Raw genomic sequence first — 12,881 nt, forward strand, 5'->3', positions numbered from 1 at the left:
GGTACACAGGAAAACAAAAACTGGTAGCCACCTCCACCACCGAGGCAGAATTCGTCTGCTTGTCTAAGGCCGCAAATAATCTAATTTGGTTTGATGACTTATTCAGCGACATCTGGGCAGAACCATCATACCCAATAATCATTCACGAGGATAATAAAGCAGCCATCGAAATATCGAAGGCCGATGCTGTTAGTCAACAGTCAACACACATCGATATTAAGTGTAAGCATCTTAGGCAATTCTCAGAGATCAGGTTTATTAAGGCCATACACTGTGACACAGAAGAGCAAACCGCAGACATACTTACCAAACCTTTACCTACCAAACAATACGCATACCTCGTGTCGAAAATATATGTTTATATGTAACTCACGTGATTTTATGTATATAAACGCCATGTACCAGCCATCAGTTAGACATTTAGAGGGGGTTTTGTCATGTAAAATGTCTAACTCACTTGTATCCCAATTCCGCACAGTCCTGCAAGGGTTAACGCAACCACATATCCCATTACTCCCACAATCCCACCTTACCTTTAACTCCTCCCCTTGGGTATAAGAGGTCAGACCACGAGGCCATCCAGCAGTTCCAGATGTGTACCTGTAAGAGAAGGATAAAGGGCAGTTGCTATTAACTGAATAGGCCTAAGATTAGTTCAGGCCTACAATAAAAGAGTCAATGGAAGATATCATATTGTCTTGTGAGTTATTGGGTTAGATCCATCAACCTAACAAAAACTGAAGTCAGGACACATCTTCTTAATTCTCCAAGGAGATTCGTTCAGAGCAGATATTTCCCCAATATGTGTTTGCCAGTTTGAATACTTAGAAGGGTTATCCTAAGGTTTCCTTTTTACCCTTCCATCGGGAAAGTAAACAAGCACCTTTCATTCCAGTGAAGTCAAATCAACTGGTAGACTTGGAACTGTTTTTATTTTAGTTACAGCAAACTTTTTTAATACCTACATCCAAACTTCTTCAAGTTCTCACTAGACAATGATCAAACCTCATTGATAACCCAGGATTTGAGGCTTAGACAAGGTGAAGAGATGCTCTGGAGAAAGGAAGGTTCTTGCATGGCAGCAGATTCACTTCCACTCACTGTGTATGTGAGTATGTAGCACAGTAATAAATTGCCGTGTCTTCAGCTTTGAGGCTGTTCATTTGCAGATACAGCTGGCTTTTGGCATTGTCCCTGGAGATGGTGAAGCGGCCCTTGACTTTGTCTGAGTATGTAAGAATACCCGAATTGGAGCTTATGTATGACACCCATTCCTGTCCTTTCCCAGGAGACTGTCTCACCCAGCTCATGCCATGGGTGCTGAAGGTGAATCCAGAGGCTTGGCAGGAAAGACGGAGGGACTCTCCAGGTCTTCTCACATCACCTCCAGACTCCACCAACTGGATTTGAGATTGGACTCCTAAAAAGAAAGTGTGTTTTTTTTTAAATGAGATCTCCTGCAGAGAGCAGCAGAATATGGAAATAAGCTCTATACAGGGGAATAATTACCTTTGAGGAGTACTAGTAAGGACACAAGGTTTAGCCACATTTTGCTCCCTCTAATGAATGGAGGGAATTGAGAAGAGGGGATTCAGCAAATAGCAGAAGGTTTAGGTTGGAGGGTGTTGTCTGAAAAGGGAAACCAGGGAGCTCCTTTAAAGGGGAAATTGTGCCTGAATTTACATATCTAATGGGATAAAAGACATTTCGGTGAACATAACTTACATCTACATTTTGTAATCAACATTCTAGTCCTAAGGAAAGTTTTGGACACATTTTTTTCCCTTGAGTTAATAGGAGAAAGGGCCTGTTTACTGTACATTAACTACAAAGGTTTGAAAATTTTCACTACATTTCCAAATGATTTCATGTAATAGGGAATAAATGGACATTTAGTCCCATTTAAGGAAACTTATTAGAGAGGATTAAAAAAGCTAGGACAGGTGGTTGGAATTAATAATCTAGATAAAAGACACTACAGAAGATACTACATGGAATATCAATATAAAGTCACTCGGGTGGTTTTTTATATATGAAAATACTTATTATTGATGGGGGCAGATGGTAATTGAAGATACTGAACATACTGTTGGATGTAGAACTTGATGTTACCCTAACATGGGCGATGGAATTAACAATCCAGTTGAAAGACATTACAGAAGATATTATATGGATTACAAACTTAAAGTCATTTGAGGATTTTATTTATATATCTTTTAGTGGTGTGGTGTGGGCAGAAGAACAAAGATATTAAAAATATTATGTATGGTAGACCTGTAGGAAAATGGGTGGAGATAGGTTAGGATTTGATTGTTTAATTTAGGAAAAGGGATGTTATGTTCAGATATTAATATACGTAAAAAGATTTGAATTAAGAGATATATGTATGGGGGTGGAGGAAATGGGTAGATTATGAGTTGAATAAATGCTAAATTAGGATTTATCATATAATTTTATAGCTGAATGTTGCTTTGAAATGTATAGTATAGGGGGAAATATAATAATAATGTTAGAAAGAAATGGTTAGCATATGGGGGGTGGTGTAAAAGGATAGTAAAGTATTATATAATCTGATATCAATTTGGATTTTATTTTGGAGAAGCCATGGGGGGAGGGGAGGGGGAGGGGGGTTAGGGAGGAGGGGGGAAAAAGGGGGAAAAATCTGTATTTGAAAAACTTTTTCAATTAAAAAAAAAAGCTAGGACATTTGAATTAGAATGTTTGCTATGAGATTGCCTCTTAAACCATTTTTTATTTTATGGAAAATCCCAGCTACCATCAAGAAACACCTTTTCAGCTAGGCAAGTTGGGTCCACTCAAATAATTTTTTTTGTATTATCCAAAAGATTCTGTTTGCTCTGAGTTTTCTTTTGTAAACCCAGACATGGTTTCCCTGTATGGATTATAGAGATTGGACTGCTAAGGTGAAGTGAAGAAGAAGTGAAGTTGTTTTGAGTTCCATTTGAGTTTCATTTAAAATCTTCTGGATTGCTGTATAGCATTTGTGGTGGGTTGCCCCCGGTTCGCAAGAACCGGTAGTAAAACTGGCGGGAGGCCCACCCACTGCCCCGGATATCGTCATCAGCAATCTGCAGATGTGTAGAAGCGTGATTCTGTTGCGAACCGGTAGTACAGGTATGTAGAATCCACCCCTGATTTGTATCTCTAAGCAGTGGTGGGATTCAACTTTTTTAACAACCGGTTCTGTGGGTGGCTTATTTTGGCGGGCATGGCTTGGTGGTCATGTTACGGGGTGGGCGTGGATTGGTGGTCATGCGACCGGGTGGGCGTGGCTAGCTGGTCATGTGATTGGGTGGCCGTGGCTATGTGCAGGACTACTCAGAGGGCTGAAAAAAGTGATTTCTGACTGGTCCTCGCACTTTTGTCTGGTCCTCACACTTTTGACTGGTCCTCACACTCATAAATCCTCACATTAATGCCTGTTGCAGCATTCTTAATAACCGTTTTCACAACTGCTTCTCTTCACCATGCTGACAACATAGGGCACAAAACATAAAATGTGAGGACAGTCATAAGTGCAAGGACCGGTCAAAAGTTTGAGGACCAGTCAAAAATAACTTTTTCAGCCCTCTGAGTAGTGCCTACCCAGAGGGCTGAAAAAAGTGATTTCTGACAGGTCCTCGCACTTTTGACCGGTCCTCGCACTTATGACCAGTCATCATTTATGCCCATTGCAGCATTCTTAACAACCGTGTCACTCATTGCACAACTGCAGTGCTTCATGTGACTGGGTGGGTGTGGCCAGATGGTCATGTGGCATCAGTTCTTTGCCCTAATGACAGTGAATGATTACAGAAATAAAATAAAAAAAATATTATCTGACTTTCACAATGAGGCAATATCTAATGACAGTTTTTAAATTCCCTTCCCCTCCCCCATCAGGTGCCTAGACAATGGGATTCCATGTGACAACATTGCCCTCCAGTGTACAAAATGAGGAGAGGACCCATCTTCCTAATTCTCCAAGGAGATTCTTTTGGTGCAGATGTTTCCTCAATATGAGAATGGCAGTTTGGATGTTTAGAACAGTGTTTTCAAACTTCTTGCAGATTGTACCACTTTTTGTCTATAGCAATATTCGAGTACCACCAGTCGCCTAGCAAGGTGTCAAAAACTTGATGACCGAAAAAAAAAAAAAAAAGAAAAAAGGAAAAGAAAATAGGAAAAAAGTGATTGTTGTGGCCCGTATGCAGCCTGTGTGGCTGGTGGCTGATTCAGACAGCGAGGAGACTGGTGCTGCACGAGCAGTCTGTGCAGCTGGCACTCAAGTCGGACAATGAGTCTGGAGAAGATGTGGTGCCAGAGGCAGGGATTCAGCCAGGGCCTTCAGAACTTCCAGAAGCTCCCTTAAGTGAAGAGGACGAAGAGGAGGAGCCTCTTCTCAATTCACAGGTGCGCAAAGCTGCCAAAAGGCAGGAGTGGCTCCTCAGGAGGAGGTCTCCTCGAGAGTAAAGCCTGGGGCTAATTGGCCACTCCCTTAGCCTATTTAAGGAGGAATGCCGACTGAAGCAATTTGCAGGGAAAAATTTCATTCACTCTCCTTCGTGCCTTGATCTTAATTCTTTGCAAATTGCTTCTGGGCTTTCATAGTAAGATTACGATTATTTATTTTTTGGATTCTTGTAGGCTGTTAAGAAAGTTTGGAAAAACTTCCTTTGTTTGAAAAAAAAAACCTTATTTAATTTAGTAAACTAAGGTTTGTACAGACTTTGTGTGTGCTGCGTTCCTTGGGGTCTGTAGCTGGGGCAGAACAGTGATAGAGTACAGTTTGTCCTTGATTTACAACAGTTTGCTTAGTGACAGACATTACCATGGTGCTGAAAAAAATGACTGAAGACCATTGAAGAATCCCCGGGGTCACACGATTTACATTTGGATGCTTGGCCTCATACTTATGACGGTCACAGTGTTTTGCAACCTTCTGATTAGCAAAGCCAATGGGGAAGCAAGATTCACTTAACAACCGTGTGACCCAATTTCCCCACGGCAGTGATTCACTGAACAAATGTGTCAAGAAAAGTCATAAAATGGGACAAAAGTTCCTTAACAAGTTTCTCACTTAGCAACATAAATTTTGGGCTTGTTTGAACGAAAATCCATCTGGTTCAGTTCCAAGCCGGGAGAAAGGTACTGGAGACAAAATGGGGGCTAGAGGCTGATTGGAAAGAAAGGTTCCCTTTATTACTTTATTTAATTTTATTCTTTATTATTTTATTACTACCTGTGAATGACTACTTCAGCTTCAACCACAATAATACACGAACACACAATAGATTCAAACTTAAAGTGAACCGCTCCAAACTCGATTGCAGAAAATACGACGTCAGCAACAGAGTGGTCAATGCCTGGAATGCACTACCTGACTCTGTTGTTATATCCTCAAATCCCCATAGCGTCAATCTTAAACTGTCTACTGTTGACCTCACCCCATTCCTAAGAGGTCTGTAAGGGGGTGTGCATAAGTGCACCAGCGTGCCTTCTGTCCCTGTCCTACTGTCCCCATTTATTCGTACCCATTTCCTGTATTCACATTCATGTTTATACTTATTCCTGTTATTTCGTACATATTTGACAAACTAACTAACCAGGGGTGGGTTCTAAATTTTTTTACTACTGGTTCTGTGGGCGTGGCTTATTTTGTGGGTGTGGCTTGGAGGTCATGTGACTAGGTGGGCGTGGCTAGCTGGTCAGAGTCATTTCTGGAAGGTCCTCGCACTTACGACCAAGTCCTCGCACTTACAACCCAACTCATTTGTTTGCTTTTAACACTGATCAGCTGTAGGACGGCCCTTTGAAGCCCAGCGGCAAGAGTTTAAACAGTTTTTTTCCCTCTAGTCATCAGCTGGGACTCAGGAGGCAGCAATAGATTGGGGGTGGGACCAAATAAAAGGTAAGAATAACGTGGGGGGGGGGGAGGCCGGGGGGGGGGAGAACCGGTTCGGTGACGCCATATCGTCACCGCTACCGGCTCAGCCGAACTGGACCGAACCGGGAGGAACCCACCACTGTAACTAACTAAATATAAATAAATAAATTGAGGAAGCAGAACCAACCACATGTGATTCTGGGCAGCTGAGAAAATGGAGTTGAGAGTGCATGGGTTTTTATACCTTCTTTGGACTTTGTATATGAGCTTCCTGTTCCTGGGCAAGAACATGTCCTTTAATATTCCCTTGGCTGTTGTCAGATTCCTATGGGGGTCATGTAGGGGTCATAGCTGGCTCTATAGGCAAAAGGGGAAATGCAAATCCTAGATGTTTGTCTGAGCTAATTTTGTCAACCTTTTGTTCGTTGCTTACCTGAGTTTTTCTCTTGACCCAGTCTTTCTAAACAAATTACCAAATCTGCATTTCTAAAAGCTGGCCTCCTCAGTTTCTGCTTTTTCTCCATTTCTATTTCTCTATATTTCCTATAGGGAAATATAATATTCTTCCTGTTTAGTATTTCCCAAAGATATTTCATTCTTCTAGCAGGGAGGGCTTCCCACAGGCTCAATTGTGGTCGTAGATAGTTGAGAACTATCTGTACACCCACTTTTAATGGGAAAATTGTGCCTGTTTGTCTGACATTAATCTTCTCACTGTTCTATCCCCTTTCTCTCCCTCTGCTTGTCTCAGAGAGGCCTGTCATCTTCTCTTTCCCTGTTGTCTTTTTTTTTCTTCCACTTTACCCTCAAAATCTCCTCCTTTTTTTTTTTTTTATAAAAAAAAATTGATTTATATGCCGCCCTTCTCTGGAGACTCAGTGCGTTAAGCAATAGCCTTCATACTTTTGTATATTTATACAAAGTCATCTTATTGCCCCCACAAACTGGGTCCTCAATTTACCTACCTTAGAAAGGATGGAAGGCTGAGTCAACCTTGAGCCTGGCGAGATTCGATCTTACTTTAATTGCAGACAGCTGGTGTTAAATTACAATGCTCTGTCTGTTTAGCTATCCAGGCTCCCTGTATCCTCTCCTGCAGGGGTGGGCTTCAAAAATTTTAGCAAGGGGTGTTTGCTCAGTTGCTGGGTTGGCGTGGCCATGGCGTGGCCTAGTTGGCCACCTGCACCACAGCAGGGGGGGCGTTTTTGCCCTCCCCAGGCTCCAGAGGTTTTTCTCGAGACTCTGGGATGGTGAAAATGGCCTTCCCAGGCTCCGGAGGCCCTCTGGAGGCCAGGCCCATTTCTGGCCTTCCCGAACTTCCAGTAGGCCCATTTTTTGCCCTTCCCAAGCCTCCACACATGCCCTGCACTTACCTGCATCCAAAATGGGCCACATGGGGACTTCTGGGGGGGCAGGGCGGGGTCAGTCAGGAGTGGGATTTGGTGGTTCTCCAAACTGCACAGAATCTTAGCTAGAGGTTCTCCCAAACCCCTGCGAACCCCCAGCAGCCAACCCCACTCTCCTCTCTTCCCCTTCCTCCTCCTTTTCTCTTCGGTACAGGTCCTCTCCTCAATGCTCAGCTCAGCTCAGCTCCTGGAAGCGCCAATCACCTGTAGCCAAGAGCAGAGTCCCAGCAACACCTTAGCTCTGCCGGACTCTCCTACAGGCCTGTGCGGCGCTGTCGCCACTTCAGCTCATCCCACCGCTACACTTTTATACTTTAAAAAAAAACCTCTTTTTTTTACAGTGCTTTATAACCTGTCATACACGTACCACCAGCCAGGTGCCGTGTACCATGGATTGAAATGCAGTGGTTTAGAAGGTTTACTCTGAAGTTTCACTTCCAGGCTTCTGCCATGATACTAAAGGACAATATTCCATTCCATATTTTTTTTCCTGAAGATAGATCACTTTGCAAACAGAGAAGATGAAACTGGAATGTTTAAGCCATTTTCATCATCCTATATTTTCTAACAGCAAACTCTCTGATACCCAAAATAAAACATCCTGAAGTTCTCGCTAGACAGTGATCAATCTTCATTGACTTAATCCAGGCTCTGGGGCTCAATCATGTTGAAGAGTTGTTCCAAAGAAAGGAAGGTGCTTGTCTGCCTTCAGATTCAAGTCCTCTCACTGTGTCTCTCACACAATAATCGACTGCTGTGTCTCCAGGTTTGAGGCTGTTCATTTGCAGCTACAGCTGGCTTTTGGCATTGTCCCTGAAGATGGTGAAGTGTCCCTTCACTTTGTCTGAGGAGTAAGTGTTACTGGAAACTTTGTTATATATGCCACGCAGATGTGTATGCTTCATACAGATGTGAAGGCAGGAGAAGAAGTAATGGATCAAAACTAATCAAAGAGAATATAATTGAGGCAAAGTATTGGTTTATATTATCTTGAGGAGAGTGACAGATCTTTGCAGTGCTGTATTCCTGGGATGTGGAAGATGGCCTTAAATTGAGTGGATTGGAACTTTCTATTTTGGATTCTTTGACAAATGGATTACGTTTATGCTGAGCTATAAGGCAAGAGAACTATGGGATTGGGGCATGCAGAAGATCTGGCTATTACCCCAACATGCTGGTTGGAATTAATAATCTTGATGGAAGACATTATAGAAGACACTATATGGAATATAAATATAAAGTCACTCGGGTGGTTTTTTATATATGAAAACATTTATTATTGATGGGGGCAGATGGTAATTGAAGATACCGAATATACTGTTGGAATTAGGATGTGATGTTACCCTAACATGGGTAATGGAATTCTCAATCCAGTTGAGAGACATTACAGAAGATATCATATGGATTACAAATTTAAAGCCAATTGAGGATTTTATATATATATGTAAATAATTTTTCTTAGTGGAATGGGCAGAAGAATAAAGATATTGAAAATATTATGTATGTAGACCTGTAGGAAAGTGGGTCGAGATAGGTTAGCTTACTGATTGTTTAGCTTAGGAAAAGGGATGTTATGTTATATCAATATATGTAAAAGATTTGAATTAAGGGATATATGTATGGGGGAGGAGGAAATGAATAGATTATGAGTTAAAATTGCTAAATTAGGATTTATTATATAGTTTTACAGTTGAATGTTGCTTTGAATGTTGCTTTGAAATGTATAGTATAAGGGGGACATAATGATATTGTTAGAAGGGTGGAGATAGGTTAGTTTAAGAGATATATGCATGGGGGAGGTGGAAGTAGATAGATTATGAGTTGAATAGATGAAATTGCTAAATTAGAATTTATTATATAATTTTACAGTTGAATGTTGCTTTGAAATGTATAGTATAAGGGGGATATAATAATATTGTTAGAAAGAAAGGGTCAGTATATGGGGGGTGGAATAAAAGGATGGTAAAGTATTATATAATCTGTTATTAACTTGGGCTTTATTTTGGAGAAGCCACAGGGGGAGGGGAGGGGGAGGGGGGTTAGGGAGGAGGGGGGGAAAGGGGGAAAAATTTGTATTTGAAAAACTTTTTCAATAAATAAAAAAAAAACTAATCAAAGAGAGAAGTATTCTAGAACTAAGGAGAAATTTCCTGGCAATGAGAACAATTAATCAGTGGAAGAACTTGCCTCCAGAGGTTGTGTGTACTTCATCACCGGACGGGGCTCAGTGAAGTTGAAGAGCAGATCTAAACCTAAAGGAAGATTCTTGTTTGGCTTCAGATTCACTTCCTCTCACTGTGTCTCTTGCACAGAAATAGATTGCTCTTTGAGGCTGTTCATTTGCAGATACAACTGGCTTTTGGCATTGTCCCTGGAGATTGTGAAGCGTCCTTTGACTTTGTCTGAGTAGGAAGTACCAGAATCGGTGTTTATATATGCCACCCATTCCAGTCCTTTTTCTGAAAACTGTCTCACCCAGACCATCTCATGGCTACTGAAGATGAATCCAGAGGCTTGGCAGAAAAGACAGAGGGACTCTCCAGGTCTTCTCACATTCCCCCCTGACTCCACCAACTCTACTTGAGATTGGATTCCTAAAAAGAAAAGGGTTTTTTTTTTTTAATGAGATCTCCTGCATACAAGAGCAGAACATAGAAATAAACTTTACATAGAGGAAATAATTACCTTTGAGGACAACTAGTAAGGACAGAAGATTTAACCACATCTTTTGCTCCCTTGTAGTGAATGGAGGGAAGTGACATGAAAGGATCCAGGAAATATCACAAGGTTATGTCAGTGGATTGTCTCTGAAAAGAGAAACCATGGGGCTCCTTTAAAGGGGAAGTCATGCCTTGATTTACATATCTGTTGGGATTAAAAAGCCCAACGTGGCATTGACTAAAACATTTCAGTGAACATAACTTCCATGTGTGTTTTTCAATTAATATTCCAGTCCTAAGAAAAGGTTTTTTCCGTTTTTCCCTTGAGTTTACGGTAGGTTCAACTGTACATTCAGTATACAAAGGCTAGAAAAATTTAAATACTTCTCAAGGTGACGCAAGGTAACAGGGAATAAACTTATTTATTAGAAAGCATATAAAAAATCTAACACATCTGATGTTTGCTACAAGATTACATCTTTAATTGACTAATCAAAGATTTGAGGCAGGATTTGTATTTATAATGTTTTGACTGTTTTCACTGAATATGGTAGTAAAATCCTTTCCTTTTGTTTTTATTTCCAGGAAAGATTTGAAATACCTTGACACGTTCTCTGGTGACAAACACCAAAGATAAATTATTTTATACCAATTCTCAGCTTCCCTGTGAGCCTTCTACCCTCCTGAGATGCCAAATTTTGTTACGTCTCAGTGGATTATGATGGAAATAACAAAAATCAATCCTCATTGACTAATCCAGTATCTGTGGCTCAGTCAAGTTCAAGAACTGCTCTGAAGAAAAGAAAGTTTTTGTCTGGCTTCAGATTCACTTCGTCTCACTCCAACTCTGGTGGAATTATGTGAAATTATGTCTGAATTTTCATATCTGTTGGGATAAAAGAGCCCTCAGGGCTTGACTAATATATTTCAGTGATTTTGCAATTAACATTCCAGTGCTAAGAAAAGGATTTAGGCCCATTTTTTCACTTATGAGTTAATAGAAAAAAGGGCCAGTTTGTTGTATATGAACAAGGACCTAGGAGTTCTCATTTCTAAAGATCTAAGTGCCAGAGCCCACTATAACAACATTGCCAAAAAGGCATTAAGAGTTGTTAACCTAATCTTGCATAGCTTCTTCTCTGATAATATTGTACTGCTAACTAGAGCTTACAAAACATTTGCTAGACCAATTCTCAAATACAGCTCATCTGTCTGGAACCCGCACTGCATATCAGACATAAATACAATCGAGAGAGTCCAGAGATATTTCACGAGAAGAGTCTTCCACTCCTCTGCTCGCAACAGAATACCTTATGCCACCAAACTTGAAATTTTAGGCTTACACAACTTAGAACTACGCCGCCTTCGGTCAGACCCAAGCGCAGTACATAAAATTATCTACTACAATGTCCTACCTGTCAATGACTACTTCAGCTTCAACCACAACAATATATGAGCACACAATAGATACAAACTTAAGGTAAACCGCTCCAAACTCGACTGCAGTAAATATGACTTCAGCAACAGAGTGGTCAATGCCTGGAATGCATTACCTGACTCTGGTTTCATCCCCAAACCCCCAAAATAAATAAATAAAATAAAAATAAATAATAAAGAAAAAGAAAAGGAAAGCCTGAAAAATTTCAGCCATTCTCAAAATGATTCAAGATATTACATAATAAACTTACTCATTACAGATCGGCTCGAACATCAGAGTTAGAATGTTTGCTACCAAATTCCTTCCTTAACCTTTGTTTACTTTATGGAACATCCCAAATGCTAGACTAGTTGCATTCACTCAACGCAGAAACTTAAATCACACTGTGACCAAATGCAGTCTCTCTTCTTTTTTTTTAAAAAAAAAAAACATTCAACATTTACATCTTTAAAATCTTAGTTACACTTTTGCAGCTTTCCAATACTGGCATCTTTAGTAATATCCATTTTATCTTTCAGCCAACTATATACATACACATTTTGTTTGTTACATATTTATTCATATAATCAATACATTATATATACAATACATACCTACTACACATTAAATATTACATTCCATTATAATATCTTCTCTTATATTGTACACTATCCATTAATTTTATATTTCTTTTCCAGCCAATCATACTATCTGTTCCATGTTTCATAGTAAATCATTTCCTCTCTGTCCTTAAATTCCATCGTTAACTTATCTGATTCTGCACACTCCAGCACCTTTTTTTATAATCATCCTGTTTGATGGAGCATGTTGTTGTTTCCAGTTTTGGGCAAATGAGATTCTGGTGGCCGTAGTTATGTGGAGTATGTGGTATTGAATTTCCTTACTCATTTTTTATTCTATAATCCCTAACAAATATAATTCAGGTTTCATATCTATTTTTTGCCCAGTCATTTCCTCCAACCATTTTTTAATTTTTAACTAGTAGTCTCTTGCTTTGGGACATTTCCACCACATGTGGTAGTATGTCTCTTGTGGATGATTACATTTCCAACAGTGCGGTGGATTGTTTGGAAACATCTTGGCCAATCTCACCGGGGGTAAATGCCACCTATAAAACATTTTATAAATATTTTCTTTATAGGCGGCCGACAACATCATTTTATAATTTGTTCCCCATATTTTTTTCCCAATACTCTAATTCTATGTTGTATCCAAAATTTTTCATCCAAATTATCATTGTTTCCTTCACTGTTTCCTCCTCCATTTTGAATTTGAGGAGACAGTTACACCTTTTGGTAATTATCTTTTCATCTGTCCCTATGTGACCAAATGCAGTGTCTCAATTCAAACAGAATGATAAAAAATTATCTTTGTGTTATCCAAAATTTGCTGTAGGTTATGAGTTGTAAACCCAGGCATGACTTCCCAGTAAGGATTATACTCTCTCGAGATGCTAAGTTCTTTTGAATTCCATAGAGAGAAACTTTAAA

Source organism: Pituophis catenifer, unplaced genomic scaffold, assembly GCF_029215685.1.
Source record: "Pituophis catenifer annectens isolate HBS135680 unplaced genomic scaffold, rPitCat1.0.hap2 SCAF_15, whole genome shotgun sequence".
Classification (NCBI taxonomy): domain Eukaryota; kingdom Metazoa; phylum Chordata; class Lepidosauria; order Squamata; family Colubridae; genus Pituophis; species Pituophis catenifer.